This window comes from Kogia breviceps, chromosome X, assembly GCF_026419965.1.
Source record: "Kogia breviceps isolate mKogBre1 chromosome X, mKogBre1 haplotype 1, whole genome shotgun sequence".
Taxonomy (NCBI): Eukaryota; Metazoa; Chordata; class Mammalia; order Artiodactyla; family Physeteridae; genus Kogia; species Kogia breviceps.
In genome coordinates this window covers 78,360,308-78,377,956 of record NC_081330.1, presented here as the reverse complement: position 1 = coordinate 78,377,956, position 17,649 = coordinate 78,360,308, and positions in this window count along the sequence as shown.

The following is a 17,649-nucleotide window of genomic DNA, read 5'->3' as shown; positions in this document are numbered from 1 at the left end:
TAACACTCATTTTCTCATTGTATCTTTTATTTTCCCATTTCTACCCTTTCACCCATGGGATTCCTTCAATCTGATACTTTCCTGTGTGTCTTTATTCTACCTATTTCCTGTGTGTCTTTATTCTACCTATCTTTCAAGATCCTTATTAAATGCTAAATTTTCCATGGCACAACTTGATTTTTTTCTTTCTTATGGTATTGATTAAATACATTTTATTTCATACTCTGTAATGAGCCTTCCTCACTTCATGTCCTACCCCACAAATTGTGAGCAATTTAAAGATTAGTCCCATATCTGACTCCACTCTTTCTCCCCCAACAGCATAACCTATCACTATGTCTGCCATAGAGTATATGCTCTGTAAAGACTGAATTGATTTAACCATGGCTTAATAAATTTATTGGACACAGATTATGTGCCAGGCACTGTGTTAAGCAATTTACATGCACTAACTCATTGCAAAAACACAATATTCCTACGGGTAAGTACTATTATTAGTTCTGTTTTAGAGATGTGAAAACAGAATGACAGAGGCTAAGTAATTTTTCCAAGGACATACCACAGTATAATATGATTCAAACCCAGACTATTTGACATCAGGACGCATACTCTTAACTGTTACACTCTGTTGCCTCTGAAAATCAGGGGCAGAAAATGATGGGATGGAAGCAAGGAAATAGTTCAGGCACCGAAGGATACACAAAGTGGCAGGGTAAACACAAAACACCTTCATGCAACATCAATTTACTTACACATTTGGCGGGGGGTGGAGTAAACAATTTAAATAGTGTTGCTTTTATCTTAAAACAAACATGGCTATATCAAAGGAAACAAAACTTGCATAAATATTTGATAAACAACATAACATTTCAAAGAAAATTTGGCTTGTAGTTAGCTGTTTTGGGTTGCATCCCTAGCACACCCCAGAAGGACAGAATATTCCCCCCAACTTCCTGGAGTATATGAGAAACACTGGCTCAGAGGGCCATGACAAGAGTGATGGTGGATGTCAGTGGTGAAGAGCATGGGTGAAGTAATAGTTGGAATGCTAGTGGGCTGGAATGGTAGCAATTATGTTGACACTTCGGGTAGCAGCGATGACAGTCCTGACAATGGTGATGATGCCAGTGGTGACACATGAGATGAGAGCAGTGAAGATGAACAGTGCTGATCATAGTAGCTATGGTGATTATTTAATCACGGCCCGGCTTCTTGCCAAACTCTGGGTCACCTCCAGAATCAAATTGAATTAGAAGTGGTTATTTGCTCTCTCACCAGTCCTCCCATCCAAATTTCAGGACCCCATTTAGGAAGCCTTAGCCCTTTTGTAAACTCCTGCTATTTCCCATGAATGCATGTTCAGGACTCCATGAAGTTCCCTCTATCTGAGCTACCTGCCCCCTCCTTCCACCTCATTTATACATGCAGCTTCTTTATCTTTCAAGACTCAGCTCTAGAATGTCCTCACACAGACCCTCCTAGCCAGGTGGACTCAAGTACTCCTGCACCTGTGCTCCCATAGCACCCTCTATTTGAGCATTTGTCACACATTGGATTTGAGAGTCATTTTCTACTTAAGATGTTGCCTTCCATCAGCCTTGGGATGTGGAAGAGGATGAGGGTAGATCAATAAGAGATTAGTTTTTTCACGGTAAGATTGCAGTTTGGCCCAACGTCACTGAACAGCCAGGTGTTTATTTTGAAGACTCAGAATCTTATGGGATGGCTTAGAGTTCTTTGAGAGGTAGGTTGATAGATTTGGATGACTTTTAATGGACCATTTCAACTCAAGAGATTGTAGCAGTCATGCCTACCCTGGGATGGTCATTCATTCATTTATTCAACACATATTTATCGAACCTTCAGTAAAATATAATGCTGTGCTGACTGGCTCCTGAAGACACAACAGGAGATAGTCTACTCCTCCCTAGCACCTGACCATATGTCAGTCTACAGACACTTATTGAATGCTTACATGATGTCAAGGCATTAGCTTTTTTCTATATGGCACCAAGGGATAGAATTTAAAGCTTCAGGAAACAACTTAATACAAGGAAGTACTTTCTAACCATTAGAACTGGTTATAATTAGAACAAGCTGCCTCAGGGAGAAAACAGTTACCCATCATTGGAGGTGTTGCAAACAGGAGCTGGGGCCTTGAAGTAAATATCTAAGATCCATTTGAACTCTTTTCTTCTGTCCCTAGAAAGAGCTCTAAGTCCCTCCTGTCTGTATCCTCATTGCCACTCTCAAATACAAGTTGGTCCCTGGAGAATCATCTGACTTTAGGTTCTTCTTTTATTTGTTGTTCTCTTATTCCTTTATTTCCTATTTCAAACTTCTCTCCTCTCCATTTCCTTCCCATGCCCCAGTCTTAAGTGACGGGTGAGAATGAGTGGCAAAAATCACTTCCTTTATGTGACTGCAAAACAGTGTCCTGACTCTCTCTACCATTTGGTATGGAGCTTTATAGTTTGCAAAGCACCATCACATGTATGGATCTGTTCAAGAGACATTTATTGAGCTCTTTACTGTGTTGGGCACATGATCTCATGACATCCTCACAACAACCCTGTGAGGTGGTTTGAAGGGGCCCAGGACTCAGCTGTGGACTCTGGACTCTGGTCACTTGGCTTGTGAGCAGCAGCTCAGAAAGGATTGGACTTGCATCTCATGGATCCTTTCAGTCTCATAGGCTGGCTCTCAGATCTATCCCTAAGGAGGAGACAGTGCTTCTCCTAAAGGGAATGGGGAAAATTTTAGACAGGCTTAGAGGCAAACTGGTTCACAACCAGCCTCAGCTGTTCTATGTCCCTAGAAAGAATGCTGGATCTCTCCAACTTGTACCCTTACCTCACCACCCTCAAATGCCTCATGGCCCCTGGGGAGTCACCTGGATCTAGGTCTTTCTTGCTGGAGGTAGGATGGCTTTTGCCAAAACAGACAGCAGCCAAGCAGCCTGTGTGGCCAGCTTCCAGCTTTGTGGCATGGACAAAGAGGGTGATTTTGGAGTCCCTTGTCCATGGGTACAGAGTCAGAGGCCAGAATGATTCCAGGCTAGCAATGTTGCAGGCCCTCAAACCACTTGTACCACAAGAGAAGTCTCCTCCAGAAATGTAAGGGGGCCAGCCCTTACACTGGAGTTGAAAAAAAGGAACTGCTCACTATCTGTTAGGGCCTTGCCCTAGCTACCCTTACCTCTTACCCTACTGTCTTAGTCCCCATATCTCCCATGCAGAAATCACCTGAAAAGAAAAGAAAATCAAAAATGAAAATTCAAAATATGCAGAACAGGGCAGGTGGCTGAATTTCAGGTGGTGATCAAACTAAGGGGAGAATGTTAGACATCTTCTACTGCTATCCATACTTCCATCCCTCTGTTCCATCTCTCCTCTTGCTATTCTTAGTGGCAACAGAAATGGTACTTGGGCTAAATTTGTGTTTGAATTATGCCCTTGTCCGTAGCCCTGCCTCTCATTTGTATTGATTTATTTTTATTTCTTAGACTTGAGAATAAATATTTGATGGATATTTGGCCTGGTGTTTTTTTGTTTGTTTGGTTGGGGTTTTTTGGTATCCACATTATTAGGCCTGTGTTTTTTGGTTCACAAAGACCATGCTTTGTCTTGTTGGATCCTTGTGAGACCTTGTAAGACATTCAAGGTGGGACTGATCAGCCCCATTTTGCAGATGAATAAAGTAAGGGAGAGAGGAGAAGCAATCTGCCTAAGGGCATAGCCATGCTCTTTTCTCCCATAGCAAGGTCACTTCCACTGAAGTGTCTAGGACTCATAAAATTAAGACAGGAACAGTATCCAGGAGGATAATTTTTTAGGTCACAGTACCTTGGCAACCCTGAAATTGAAAAGAGGCAGTGACCACTTCACTCCCATGGAGGGTTTACTATTGGCCCTTTTTTTAAACATCTTTATTGGAGTATAACTATTTTACAATCATGTGTTAGTTTCTGCTTTACAACAAAGTGAATCAGTTATACATATACATATGTCCCCATATCTCTTCCCTATTGCGTCTCCCTCCCTCCCACCCTCCCTATCCCATCCCTCTAAGTGGTCACAAAACACTGAGCTGATCTCCCTGTGCAATGCAGCTGCTTCACACTAGCTATCTATTTTATATTTGGTAGTGTATATATGTCCATGCCACTCCCTTTTGTACATCCAGTGAAGTGACTTTAAAAAATCTCTGAGGCAGAGGATCGGTGCCAATCAGCACTCACCAGCCCGAGAGGCTTGTCTGCTCACCCGCCGCAGCGGGCGGAGCTGGGAACTGAGCCTCGGGCGGATCCCAGGGAAAGGGCTGGGTAGAGTGAAAACAGCCTGAAGGGGTTAGTGCACCACGGCTGGCTGGGAGGGAGTTCGGGAGAAGTCTGGAGCTGCCAAAGAGGCAAGAGACCTTTTCTCCCCTCTTTACCTCCTACTGCGCGAGGAGAGGGGTTTAAGCGCGCCGCTTAAAGGAGCTCCAGAAACGGGTGCGGAGCTGCCAAAGAGACAAGAGACTTTTTCTTGCCTCTTCGCTTCCTGGGGCGCGAGGAAAGGGAATTAAGGGCATCACATAAAGGAGCTCCAGAAAGGGGCGCGAGCTGCGGCTGTCGGCACGGACAAGAGACGGGTGTGGGACGCTAGGGTTGCTACTGCCGCCACCAAGAGGCCTGTGTGCGAGCACAGGTCACTCTCCACACCGGCCCTCCCGGGAGCCTGTGCAGCCCACCACCGCCAGGGGCCCGGGATCCAGGGACTGCTTCCCCGGGAAAACGCGCGGTGCGCCTCGAGCCGGTGCAGCGTCACGCCGGGCTCTGCCGCCGCAGATTCGCCCCACATCCGTGCCCCCCACCACCCCGCCGGCCTGAGTGAGCCAGAGACCACGAATCAGCTGCTCCATTAACGCTGCTCCTTTGACTCCGCCCTGTCTGAGCGAAGGGCAAATGCCCTCGGACGACCTGCGCGCAGAGGCGGGGCCAGGTCCAGGGCTGAGCCCCAGGAGCTGTGCGAACAAAGAGAGGGGGAGGTCCCTCCCAGCAGCCTCAGAAACAGCGGGTTAAAGCTCCACAGTCAGCTTGAAGTGCCCTGCATCTGAGGAAAACCTGAATAGACAGCAAAATATCCCAGGTTGAGGAGGTGGACTTTGGGAGCAAGATATACTATTATTTCCCCCTTTTTTCTTTTTGTGAGTGTGTATGTGGGTGCTACTGTGTGAGATTTTGTCTGTGTAGCTTTGTTTTCACCATTTGTCCTGGGGTTACATCGACCCCATTTTTTTTCTTTTTTAAATCTTTAATAGAAATGTTTCTTCTTAATAATTATTTTTTTATTTTAATAACTGTATTTTACCCTACTCTATTTTGTCATCTCCCCTTTCTTTCTTCCTTTCTTCCCTCCTTTCTTTCCTATTTCCCTCCTTCCTTTCTTCCTCCCCCCCTCCCTTTCTTTATTCCCTCCTTCCTTCCTCCCTTCCTTTCTTCCTCCCTCCCTTCCATTCTTCCTTCCTTCCCTCCCTTCATCCTTCCTTCCTTTCTTTCTTGCCTTTCTATTTTTTTCTCCATTTTGTTTTGAGCCGTGTGGATTAAAGGCTCTTGGCACTCCAACCAGATGTCAAGGCTGTGTCTCTGAGGTGGGAGAACTAACTGCAGTACACTGGTCCACAAGAGACCTCTCAGGTCCACGTAATATCAAATGGCGAAAATCTCCCACAGATCTCCATCTCAACACCAAGACCCAGCTTCGCTCAAGGACCAGCAACGAACAGTGCTGGACACCCTATACCCAACAAAGAGTGAGACAGGTCTACAGCCCCATCCATTAGCAGAGAGGCTGCCTAGAATCATAGTAACGCTACCAACATCCCCATACACGCCACCAGACGTGGACCTGCCCACCAGAAAGACAAGATCCAGCCTCATTCACCAGAACAGGGGCACTGGTCCCCCTAAGCAGGAAACCTGCTCAACCCACTGAACCAACCTCAGCCACTGGGGACAGCCACCAAAAATAGATAGAACTAAGAACCTGCAGCCTGTAAAAGGGAGACCCCAAACACAGTAAGATAAGCAAAATGAGAAAACAGAGAAACACACAGCAGATGAAGGAGCAAGATAAAAAAACACCAGACCTAACAAATGAAGAGGTAGTAGCCAGTCTACCTGAAAGAGAATTCAGAATAATGAGGGTGAAGATGATTCAAAATATTCGAAATAGAATAGACAAATTGCAAGAAACAGTTAACAAGGGCCTAGAAGAAATAAAGAGGAAGCAAGTAATGATGAGCAACACAATAAATGAAATGAAAAATACTCTAGATGGGATCAGTAGCAGAATAACTGAGGTAGAAGGACGGATAAGTGACCTGGAAGATAAAATAGTGGAAATAATTACTGCAGAGCAGAAGAAAGAAAAAAGGATGAAAAGAACTGAGGACAGTCTCAGAGATCTCTGGGACAACATTAAATGCACCAACATTCGAATCATAGAGGTCCCAGAAGAAGAAGAGAAAAAGAAAGGGACTGAGAAAATATTTGAAGAGATTATAGTTGAAAACTTCCCTAACATAGGAAAGGAAATAGTCAATCAAGTCCAGGAAGCACAGAGAGTCCCATACAGGATAAACCCAAGAATAAACACGCCGAGACACATAATAATCAAACTGTCAGAAATTAAATACAAAGAAAACATATTAAAAGCAGCAAGGGAAAAACAACAAATAACACACAAGGGAATCCCCATAAGGCTAACATCTGATCTTTCAGCAGAAACTCTACAAGCCAGAAGGGAGTGGCAGGACATATTTAAAGTGATGAAGGAAAAAAACCTACAACCAAGATTACTCTACCCAGCAAGGATCTCATTCAGATTTGATGGAGAAATTAAAACCTTTACAGGCAAGCAAAAGCTGAGAGAGTTCAGCACCACCAAACCAGCTTTACAGCAAATGCTAAAGGAACTTCTCTAAGCAAGAAACATAAGAGAAGGAAAAGACCTACAAGAACAACCCGAAACAATTAAGTAAATGATAATAGGAACGCACATATCAATAATTACCTTAAATGTAAATGGTTAAATGCTCCCACCAAAAGACACAGACTGGCTGAATGGATACAAAAACAGGACCCATATATATGCTGTCTACAAGAGACCCACTTCAGACCTAGGGACACTTACAGGCTGAAAGTGAGGGGATGGAAAAAGATATTCCATGCAAATGGAAATCAGAAGAAAGCTGGAGTAGCAATTCTCATATCAGACAAAATAGACTTTAAAATAAAAACTACTACAAGAGACAAAGAAGGACACTACCTAATGATCAAGGGATCGAAACATGAAGAAGATATAACAATTGTAAATATTTATGCACCCAACATAGGCGCACCTCAATACATAAGGCAAATACTAACAGCCATAAAAGGGGAAATCGACAGTAACACAATCATAGTAGGGGACTTTAACACCCCACTGTCACCAATGGACAGATCATCCAAAATGAAAATAAAAAACGAAACACAAGCTTTAAATGATACATTATACAAGATGGATTTACTTGATATTTATAGGACATTCCATCCTAAAACAACAGAATACCCATTTTTCTCAAGTGCCCATGGAACATTCTCCAGGATAGAGCATATCTTGGTTCACAAATCTAGCCTTGGCAAATTTAAGAAAATTGAAATCGTATCAAGTATCTTTTCTGACCACAACGCTATGAGACTAGATATCAACTACAGGAAAAGATCTGTAAAAAATACAAACACATGGAGGCTAAACAATAAACTACTTAATAATGAAGTGATCACTGATGAAATCAAAGAGGAAATCAAAAAGTACTTAGAAACAAATGACAATGGAGACACGACGACCCAAAACCTATGGGAGACAGCAAAAGCAGTTCTAAGAGGGAAGATTATAGCAATACAACCATACCTTAAGAAACAGGAAGCATCTCGAATAAACAACCTAACTTTGCACCTAAAGCAATTAGAGAAGGAAGACCAAAAAACCCCCAAATTTAGCAGAAGGAAAGAAATCATAAAGATCAGATCAGAAATAAATGAAAAAGAAGTGAAGGAAACAATAGCAAAGATCAATAAAAGTAAAAGCTGGTTCTTTGAGAAGATAATAAAATTAATAAACCATTAGCCAGACTCATCAAGAAAAAAAGGGAGAAGACTCAAATCAATAGAATTAGAAATGAAAAAGGAGACAAAACAACTGACACTGCAGAAATACAAAAGATTATTAGAGATTACTACAAGCAAGTGTATGCCAATAAAATGGACAACCTGGAAGAAATGGACAAATTCTTAGAAATGTACAACCTGCCAAGACTGAACCAGGAAGAAATAGAAAATATGAACAGACCAATCACAAGCACTGAAATTGAAACTGTGATTAAAAATCTTCCAACAAACAAAAGCCCAGGACCAGATGGCTTCACAGGCAAATTCTATCAAACATTTAGAGAAGAGCTAACACCTATCCTTCTCAAACTCTTCCAAAAGATAGCAGAGGGAGGAACACTCCCAAACTCATTCTATGAGGCCACCATCACCCTGATACCAATATCAGACAAAGATGTCACAAAGAAAGAAAACTACAGGGCAATATCACTGACGAACATAGATGCAAAAATCCTCAACAAAATACTAGCAAACAGAATCCAACAGCACATTAAAAGGATCATACACCATGATCGAGTGGGGTTTATTCCAGGAATGCAAGGATTCTGCAATATACGCAAATCAATCAACGTGATACACCATATCAACAAACTGAAGGAGAAAAACCATATGATCATCTCAATAGATGCAGAGAAAGCTTTTGAAAAAATTCAACCCCCATTTATAATAAAAACCCTGAAGAAAGTAGGCATAGAGGGAAGTTTCCTCCACATCATAAAGGCCATATATGATAAACCCAAAGCCAACATTGTCCTCAATGGTGAAATATTGAACCCATTTCCACTAAGATCAGGAACAAGACAAGGTTGCCCACTCTCACCACTCTTATTCAACCTAGTTTTGGAAGTTCTTGCCACAGCAATCAGAGAAAATAAAGAAATAAAAGGAATCCAAATAGGAAAAGAAGAAGTAAAGCTGTCACTGTTTGCAGATGAAATGATACTATACATAGAGAATACTAAGGATGCTATCAGAAAACTACTAGAACTAATCAATGAATTTGGTAAAGTAGCAGGATACAAAATTAATGCACAGAAATCTCTGGCATTCTTATACACTAATGATGAAAAATCTGAGAATGAAATTAAGAAAACACTCCCATTTACCATTGCAACAAAAAGAATAAAATATCTAGGAATAAACCTACCTAACGAGACAGAAGACTTGTATGCAGAAAACTATAAGACACTGATAAAAGAAATTAAAGTTGATACAAATAGGTGGAGAAATATACCATGTTCTTGGATTGGAAGAATCAACATTGTGAAAATGACTCTATTAACCAAAGTAATCTACAGATTCAATGCAATCCCTATCAAATTACCACTTGCATTTTTTACAGAACTAGAACAAAGAATTTCACCATTTGTATGGAAACACAAAAGACCCCGAATAGCAAAAGCAATCTTGAGAATGAAAAATGGAGCTGGAGGAATCAGGCTCCCTGACTTCAGACTATACTACAAGGCCACAGTAATCAAGACAGTATGGTACTGGCACAAAAATAGAAATATAGATCAATGGAACAGGATAGAAAGCCCAGAGATAAACCCACACACATATGGTCACCTTATCTTTGATAAAGGAGGGAAGAATATACAGTGGAGAAAAGACAGCCTCTTCAATAAGTGGTGCTGGGAAAACTGGACAGCTACCTGTAGAAGTATGAAATTAGAACACTCCCTAACACTACACACAAAAATAAACTCAAAGTGGGTTAAAGACCTAAATGTAAGGCCAGACACTGTCAAACTCTTAGAGGAAAACATAGGCAGAACACTATACGACATAAATCACAGCAAGATCCTTTTTGACCCATCTCCTAGAGAAATGGAAATAAAAACACAAATAAACAAATGGGACCTAATGAAACTTAAAAGCTTTTGCACAGCAAAGGATACCATAAACAAGATGAAAAGACAACCCTCAGAATGGGAGAAAATATTTGCAAATGAAGCAACTGACAAAGGATTAATATCCAAAATTTATAAGCAACTCAGGCAGCTCAATAACAAAAAAACAAACAACCCAATCCAAAAATGGGCAGAAGAACTAAATAGACATTTCTCCAAAGAAGATATACAGATAGCCAACAAACACATGAAAGAATGCTCAACATCATTAATCATTAGAGAAATGCAAATCAAAACTACAATGAGATATCATCTCACAGCAGTCAGATTGGCCAACATCAAAAACTCTAGAAACAATAAATGCTGGAGAGGGTGTGGAGAAAAAGGAACACTCTTGCACTGTTGGTGGGAATGTAAAATGATACAGCCAGTATGGAGAACAGTATGGAGGTTCCTTAAAACACTATAAATAGAACTACCATATGACCTAGCAATCCCACTACTGGGCATATACCCTGAGGAAACCATAATTCAAAAAGAGTCATGTACCAAAATGTTTATTGCAGCTTTATTTACGATAGCCAGGACATGGAAGCAACCTAAGTGTCCATCAACAGATGAATGGATAAGGAAGATGTGGCACATATATACAATGGAATATTACTCAGCCATAAAAAGAAATGAAACTGAGTTATTTGTAATGAGGTGGATAGACCTGGAATCTGTCATACAGAGTGAAGTAAGTCAGAAGGAGAAAAAAAAATATCGTATGCTAACACATATATATGGAATCTAAAAAAAAAAGTCATGAAGAGATTAGTGATAGGATTGGAATAAAACACAGACCTACTAGAGCATGGACTTGAGGATATGGGGTGGGGGAAGGGTAAGCTGTGACAATGTGAGAGAGTGGCAGGGACACATACACACTACCAAATATAAATTAGATAGCTAGTGGGAAGCTGCAGCATAGCACAGGGAGTTCACCTCTGTGCTTTGTGACCACCTAGAGGGGTGGGATAGGGAGGGTGGGAGGGCGGGTGACACAAGAGGGAAGAGTTATGGGAACATATGTATATGTATAACTGATTCACTTTGTTGTAAAGGAGGAACTAACACACTATTGTAAAACAGTTATACTCAAATAAAGATGTTTAAAAAAATAAAAATAAATAAATTTAAAAAAATCTATGAGGGACTTCCCTGGTGGCCCAGTGGTTAAGACTCCACACTTCCAATGCAGGGGGCATGGGTTTGATCCTGGTCGGAGAACTAAGATCTCACATGATGCTGCAACGCCTCCAAGAAAAAAGAAAAAAATCTATGAGCAGGTGAATGGGTAGGGTTGGAAGAAGGTGGAGGGAATAGAAGTTCTGGAGGGATATTCCTGAAGAAGGGCCCTTGCCACCATAAGGAAGCAAGCAGAAAGGAATAACACCACTCCATTGCGCTTGGGCAGAGGTCCAAGTGCAAATGGGCTGATGCCAGTACTTCCTGCTCTAAACTTGGTGGAGATAGGGCTTTCTGGGCTCAAAATGATTTTACTAAGCAGTCTACTTACCTACCATTCACCCTGATCACTTTGAGAAGTGTTTCCCTGAAGCCAAGGAGTTGGCCCCCATCCAGGGAAGAAGCTGGACAGGCACGCGGAGGAAGTAGAGAGTATAGCCTTTGCCCTTTGGTATTTAGTGAGCCCCTACTCTATGTCAGGCATTGTGTTGGGTACTTTGCCTCCTCAACTTCCAAAACTGTTAGAAAAGGAAGGCTAAGGTCATCAGCCCAAGTTTACAGATGAGGAAAACAGACCTGGAAAGTTGAAGAGACCTGCCCAAGGTCACAAAGTGAGTTGTTCTAAGAACCAAAGCAAGAGCTAAGCTTCCTAGGCTTCTAGTTGGCCCCAGCCATTTTCAATGATATAGTCTCTAAAATTAGAATTTGTTTCTACTCTAAGAGCTAAGTAAACAGCAATAGTGTCCCTACAAGGATAATCCTCTCCAGTGATGTGTGTGTGTCTGCCAAGACTGATGTGCACACAGGCCTCTTCTGTAGTATTTAGGGAAATTAGAATATATGGATTTTGTTCCATATAATTTTAGTGCTTGGAAGTTTGTTTTCATTCATGCCAAAGTTAACCAGCAATATTAGCTGTATTAATTTTAACTGAAATATGAACACACAAACTTGTAAAACTGACCTGTGCAACCGACCGTACTCACAAATATAATCATGAACACACACAACACCACTCAGTCACATAATTTACATAGAAGTTACACTATAGTAAGAAAAGTAAGTATTCACCCCCCTTCTTCCTGTTCCCAGGGTAGATGATTGCGAAGATGACGTGTAAAATGGACCAGAATTCTGGGCCTAGAGGAGTCTTTGAAAAACCAATATCTATAAATATATCCCCTCCACACATACCACCTCTCTTCCCTTAAAAAAAACCCAGAGGGCTTCCCTGGTGGCGCAGTGGTTGAGAATCCGCCTGCCGATGCAGGGGACACGGGTTCGTGCCCTGGTCCGGGAAGATCCCACATGCCGCGGAGCGGCTGGGCCCGTGAGCCATGGCCGCTGGGCCTGCGCGTCCGGAGCCTGTGCTCCGCAACGGGAGGGGCCACAACAGTGAGAGGCCCGCATACCGCAAAAAAAAAAAAAAAAAAAAAAAAAAAAAAAAAAAAAAAGAGAAGAAAAAAAACCCAGAAATTTCAAAGCTTCATTGCTCATTTCTTTGTCTAGCTACTAAGCCTTATCTGGTGAAGAAGTCTATGTGGGCAGCCCATGGCGTCATAATACCAGAGGCAAAGGAATTGGTTTTCAGGGATTAAAAAAAATGCAGTCCAGAGCCCAAGGTAAGTAATAATATGGGAGCTACTTGAAAACTCCACTTTCCATAACAAAACTTCAGATAACCAAGGTTGGTCTAGGGCCACTGAGTGGTAGGTAAAGAATAAAAGAGTATGAGTGTTTACCTTGCCCTTTTGTCTTTACACTCCTGTCTGAGATATCTGTCTTAGGGCTGGCTTCAGGAGGACAGTTCAGCAAGGGAGTAGGGTAGGGGGTGCAGAGTTAACTGCCTGTGATGGAGAAGGGTCATGCATGAGCTGAGTGGGTTTTATAAATCTAAATCAAAATGAAGACATTGTCCATGTTCCTTCTCCTTGGGTTCCCTCCTAGCCTGCTCCACTCCAATCTCTCTCAGTCTATTATTTATACCAGATACCAGATACTTTAGAAGGTATCTGGTAGGACATTCATTTGGTTAAGGGTAAATCTGCCCTGAGGTCCTCTTTTCAGGGGTAATCCACCTGGGAAGGGAAATACACTAGATGGCTAGCATTTCATTATAAATGAATAGGTCCAGTCCTGAAGAAGCCTCAGAGTTGTGTGTGAGAATGGGTGGGAGGGGTGGTGCTAAGAGGGAAATGGTAATGCAGGTTTTATATCCTACTCTGCCACTAACAGTGTTACTGAGAAAATCTTTTCTTTCTGGGTCTCAGTTTACCACCTGTAAAGTGAAGAGGACAGTCTGGTTCCCGTCCAGCTTTGACAAACATGAAAGAGTTGTATTTGGACTCATTTTAGCTAAATGTAGGGTGGGTAGGGGGATGAGGTAAGGGGAGATTTAAAACTAAATATTAATTATTCTTTCCAGTCAGGAAGGCTGGGTATGCTCTATCTTAGGAGTGTTTTCCTTGGGAGGGAAATGTGGGCAGAGGAATGGTTTATTTTTTCCCCTCCCATAGATCTTTGGGTAGAGCAGGCACCCTTCATTTCAGCTGAGGGGATGGGAAGGAGAAAGATACCTGGGACACAGGACATTTGTGTTTGACCCTGGTTAGAGCTGAGAAGACATAGAGGATGTGTTCATGGGACAGGGTGTGCGTACTTGGTTATTAATGGCTAAAGAGTATGCCCAGGGACCAGTCAAGCTCGGTATATTCATAATAGACACAAGGTGCTTATCATAAGCTAAATAGTAGTGCTAGTTTAAAAATATTACCCACATAATTCCTAGACTTTTAGGTCCCCAATAAAATCCATCAACAAACCTTGGTCTTTCTGGGTCTTTCTCCTTGGGTTTGTTTCAGCAGCAGCAATGCAGTACTCCACAGAGGTTCTTAATCTTTGGCAGCTACCAACAAATGCAGAGGTTCTGGGTAGGGCAGAGAGAGAACAAGGAGAAAAGGAATTTAATGAGCATTCTCTGGAAACAATTCAGACTGAGCTGACCAATTTAATAAATTAGGATTCCTGTGGGATGGGAGCAACTGAGAGGGCATTGCACTCCGTGGGAGCAGTATAATCCTTCAGATATCTTTTCTTGGTATGTTGATTGAAGACATTTGGGATTCTCCTGGTGCCCCACCTAAAGGCACTTGGGTATGAGCTCAGGATTGGAGATAACAGGGTGCACAACCCCCCTTAGAGTCTAATAATCTTTCTTCTGAGTGGTGATCAGCAGGCATAAGCAATCGGTCTCTTGTCTCACTCACTGACAGGGTAGAAGCATCAGTGATTGTCAGACCACCAAGCCTGATATGGAAGTAGAATCTTCCTGCACCTGCACCAAAAATTAGATTCCCAGGATCCCCTGGTAGCCCAGCCAGGACCACTAGAATAATTTGGCAGTGAGACTACCTGGAGAGCTCTTGAGACTCTACTAGGGGGAATAGGCTGCTCTGAGTGCCAGCCATTGCCTCAACTCCCTTAACTGACTACCCTGAGGTAGATGAGTAAATGTGCCATCCAGAAATTGGTTTATAGAATCACAGAATCACACAGAGAATTTCAGATGAAGAAACTGAGGCTCAGCTGGGAAAAGTGAATTACTCCAGCACTCCCAAGTTCAATACAGAACTAGGTAATACAGTGTTTTTGACTTTGTCTTATTACATGATGTCACTTCTCCTTAGTAGGTTTATATTTTAGCTTTATTCTGACAACAGTGATTGTAATGAAAATAATAATGATATATTAATGAAATAGCTAAAACAGAAATAAAATGAGCATTAAATGAGAAGGGGGGATAAAACCTCAGGTAAGTAGGTAAGCAGCTGAAATCTGAAAAAGACAAGAAGGCCCCTCTGTTCAAATATCACTTAAAATATAATGGTCAATAAACCCTTTAAGATTAAGGCCAGGGTGGGTGCCAGAGGTAAGGAAAGAAAGGAGGTAGGAGCAGGGAATGTTTTAATTAAGACTCTGAAGCTGCGGGTTGTGGCCTAGCCCAATCCCCTCCTTGAGGATCTCCTTAACCTATCACAGTTCTAAACTACTGTCATCTCAGCCCAGCTGGCTGGGGGGACAAAAAATTAAAGATCAGTGGCTGGGATGGGATTTCAGCCCTCTCCTGGGATAAAACTCTTTCCCCAAAGCCCCTTCTTCATTGATCACACTGTTCTCCTGGGGTCTTCATCCTTAGATTCTGGGTGTTTACCTGGCTTGCTGAATTGCTCTTCTCTCCCAAGAATTCACCTTTTTTCTGGATATCGAGCTCTTTCTTGAAATTTTTTCTTCCCCAACTTCCTGAAGTCCCTGATAGTCTAAAATTTTATGAGGTACTCCCTCTTGTCCTGAGTATCTTTTATTTATCTTACTACAACCCACCTTTTTAACAATACATTTAACCAATCTCTAATGCTGTGGCCATTTTCTGAAGTTCTATAACTATCTTAGAATCATGGTCTTCAAGCCTCTGGGGTTCAGCATCTCCCCTGGAGATCCATTCCCAAATCATTGGGGTTTCAACTTGGATTGCCAATTCTCTCTCTCTTAGGGTCCCCTCCTTGCAGCCCTGGGACTTCCCCACCTTAGGCAGTTTTATTTCTTGCCTAGAAGCCCCTCCTTACATCTTTGTGACTTTACCCCTTTTCTGAAATCTCTTCTTCAACTTACTTGCCCCAAATTACTGGAGTTACCACTTTTTTGCATGCCACCAATTTTGCAGGGCACTTTTTTTCTGGGATCCTCTATCACTCCTGGTTTCTCCTCACTCTATATCTGGGGCCATCCATTTGGGAGTCCAAATTCTCTCTGGGGCTCTCTTTCTTATATCGGCAAGTCAGGTTTCCTTTCTCCTTCCCTCCCTACTTTCTTTCCTTTCCTCCTTCCTTCCTTCTATCTCTCTCCCTCTATCTATCTATCTATCTATCTAGATATATCTAGATAGATAGATATTCAGGTAACATATAATTCAACCATTTAAAGTGTTCACTTCAATACCTTTTATTATAGTCACGGAATTGTGTAGCCATCACTATAATACTTAGTTGGAGAACATTCTCTTCGTCCCCAAAATAAACCCCATATTTGTTAGCAGTCATGTTTCTTTTTAATAGAGTCCTAACTTTCTCCTTTGGTTTACTCTCTATGTCTCTGGGCCTTGCCTTTTTTGAGGGGGTGTCTTATGTCTCTCCTGGGGACTCATCCTTACATCTCTGGAGCTGTACTCCCTTTAGGGGCCTTTTATTTCTCAGGGTCTCCCCACATCTTAGGGCTATACCACTTTTCTGGTGTGCCCTTACTGCATCTCTGCAATTCTACCCGCCTTCTTCATTCTTTCTTCTGGTATGACTACCCCAAATCCCTGGACCTATTTCCCTTTTCTGATGTCCCTCCAATATACAGGCCAGTCTTTTGAAAGGTTCTATCTCATTTCTAAAATACCCTCCCTTTAGATATAGAGTCCTACCCCTCATCTTTCCCTGGGGCTTCACCTTTTTTTCTGGAATCTTACCTTTCCTGAGACCCCCTATGCTTGAATCTCTTATCTTTTTTCTGTTTTCTTCTCCCTAAATCCCTGGCACTACAAGGCAGTTAATTTTATTTTTTTAAATTTGTTTTTATTTTTGGCTGCCTTGGGTCCCCACCGCCTCACCCAGGCCTTCTCTGATTGTGGTGAGTGGGGGCCACTCTTGGCTGCAGTGCGTGGGCTTCTCACTGCGGCAGCCTCTCCCGTTGCAGACCACCGGCTTTAGGAGCATGGGCTTCCACAGTTGTGGCACACGGGCTCAGTAGTTGTGGCACTCAGGCTCAGCCGTTGTGGCCTGCAGGCTCAGCGGCCGTAGTGCACAGACCTAGTTGCTCCGCGGCACGTGGGACCCTCCCCAACCGGGGCTCGAACCCATGTCCCCTGCATTGGCAGGCAGACTCCCGACCACTGTGCCACCAGGGAAACCCGGCAGGGCAGTTTTTATCTCCCTCAGGAAACTTTCTCTCCCTCCTCCTGATTCCACCCCTTTTCCGGAGTACTGTTTTTTAGAGATTCTTCCTTGTACCACTGGGACCCCACTCATTTTCTGCAGTACCATCTCTATCATGTTGTTTCCTTTGGGCATCCTTGGGACTCCACCATTTTTCTGCAATCTTCTTCTTCTCCTGGGTTTCTAGGTCTCATGGGATTCACTGTCTGCCATGTCTCTTTGGCATCACTTTTTTTTCTTCAGTACCCTTTCTAAATTGGAGGCTTCAATCTTTTTTATTTTGGGGGTTTAATTTTTCTCCTGGGGCTACCCTGTTCAAATCCCTGGGACTCTACCTCTTTCTCAGATTCTACTTCCCTGCTGGCATCTCCTCCTACTTTCCAGGGCTCTTCCTCTCCTT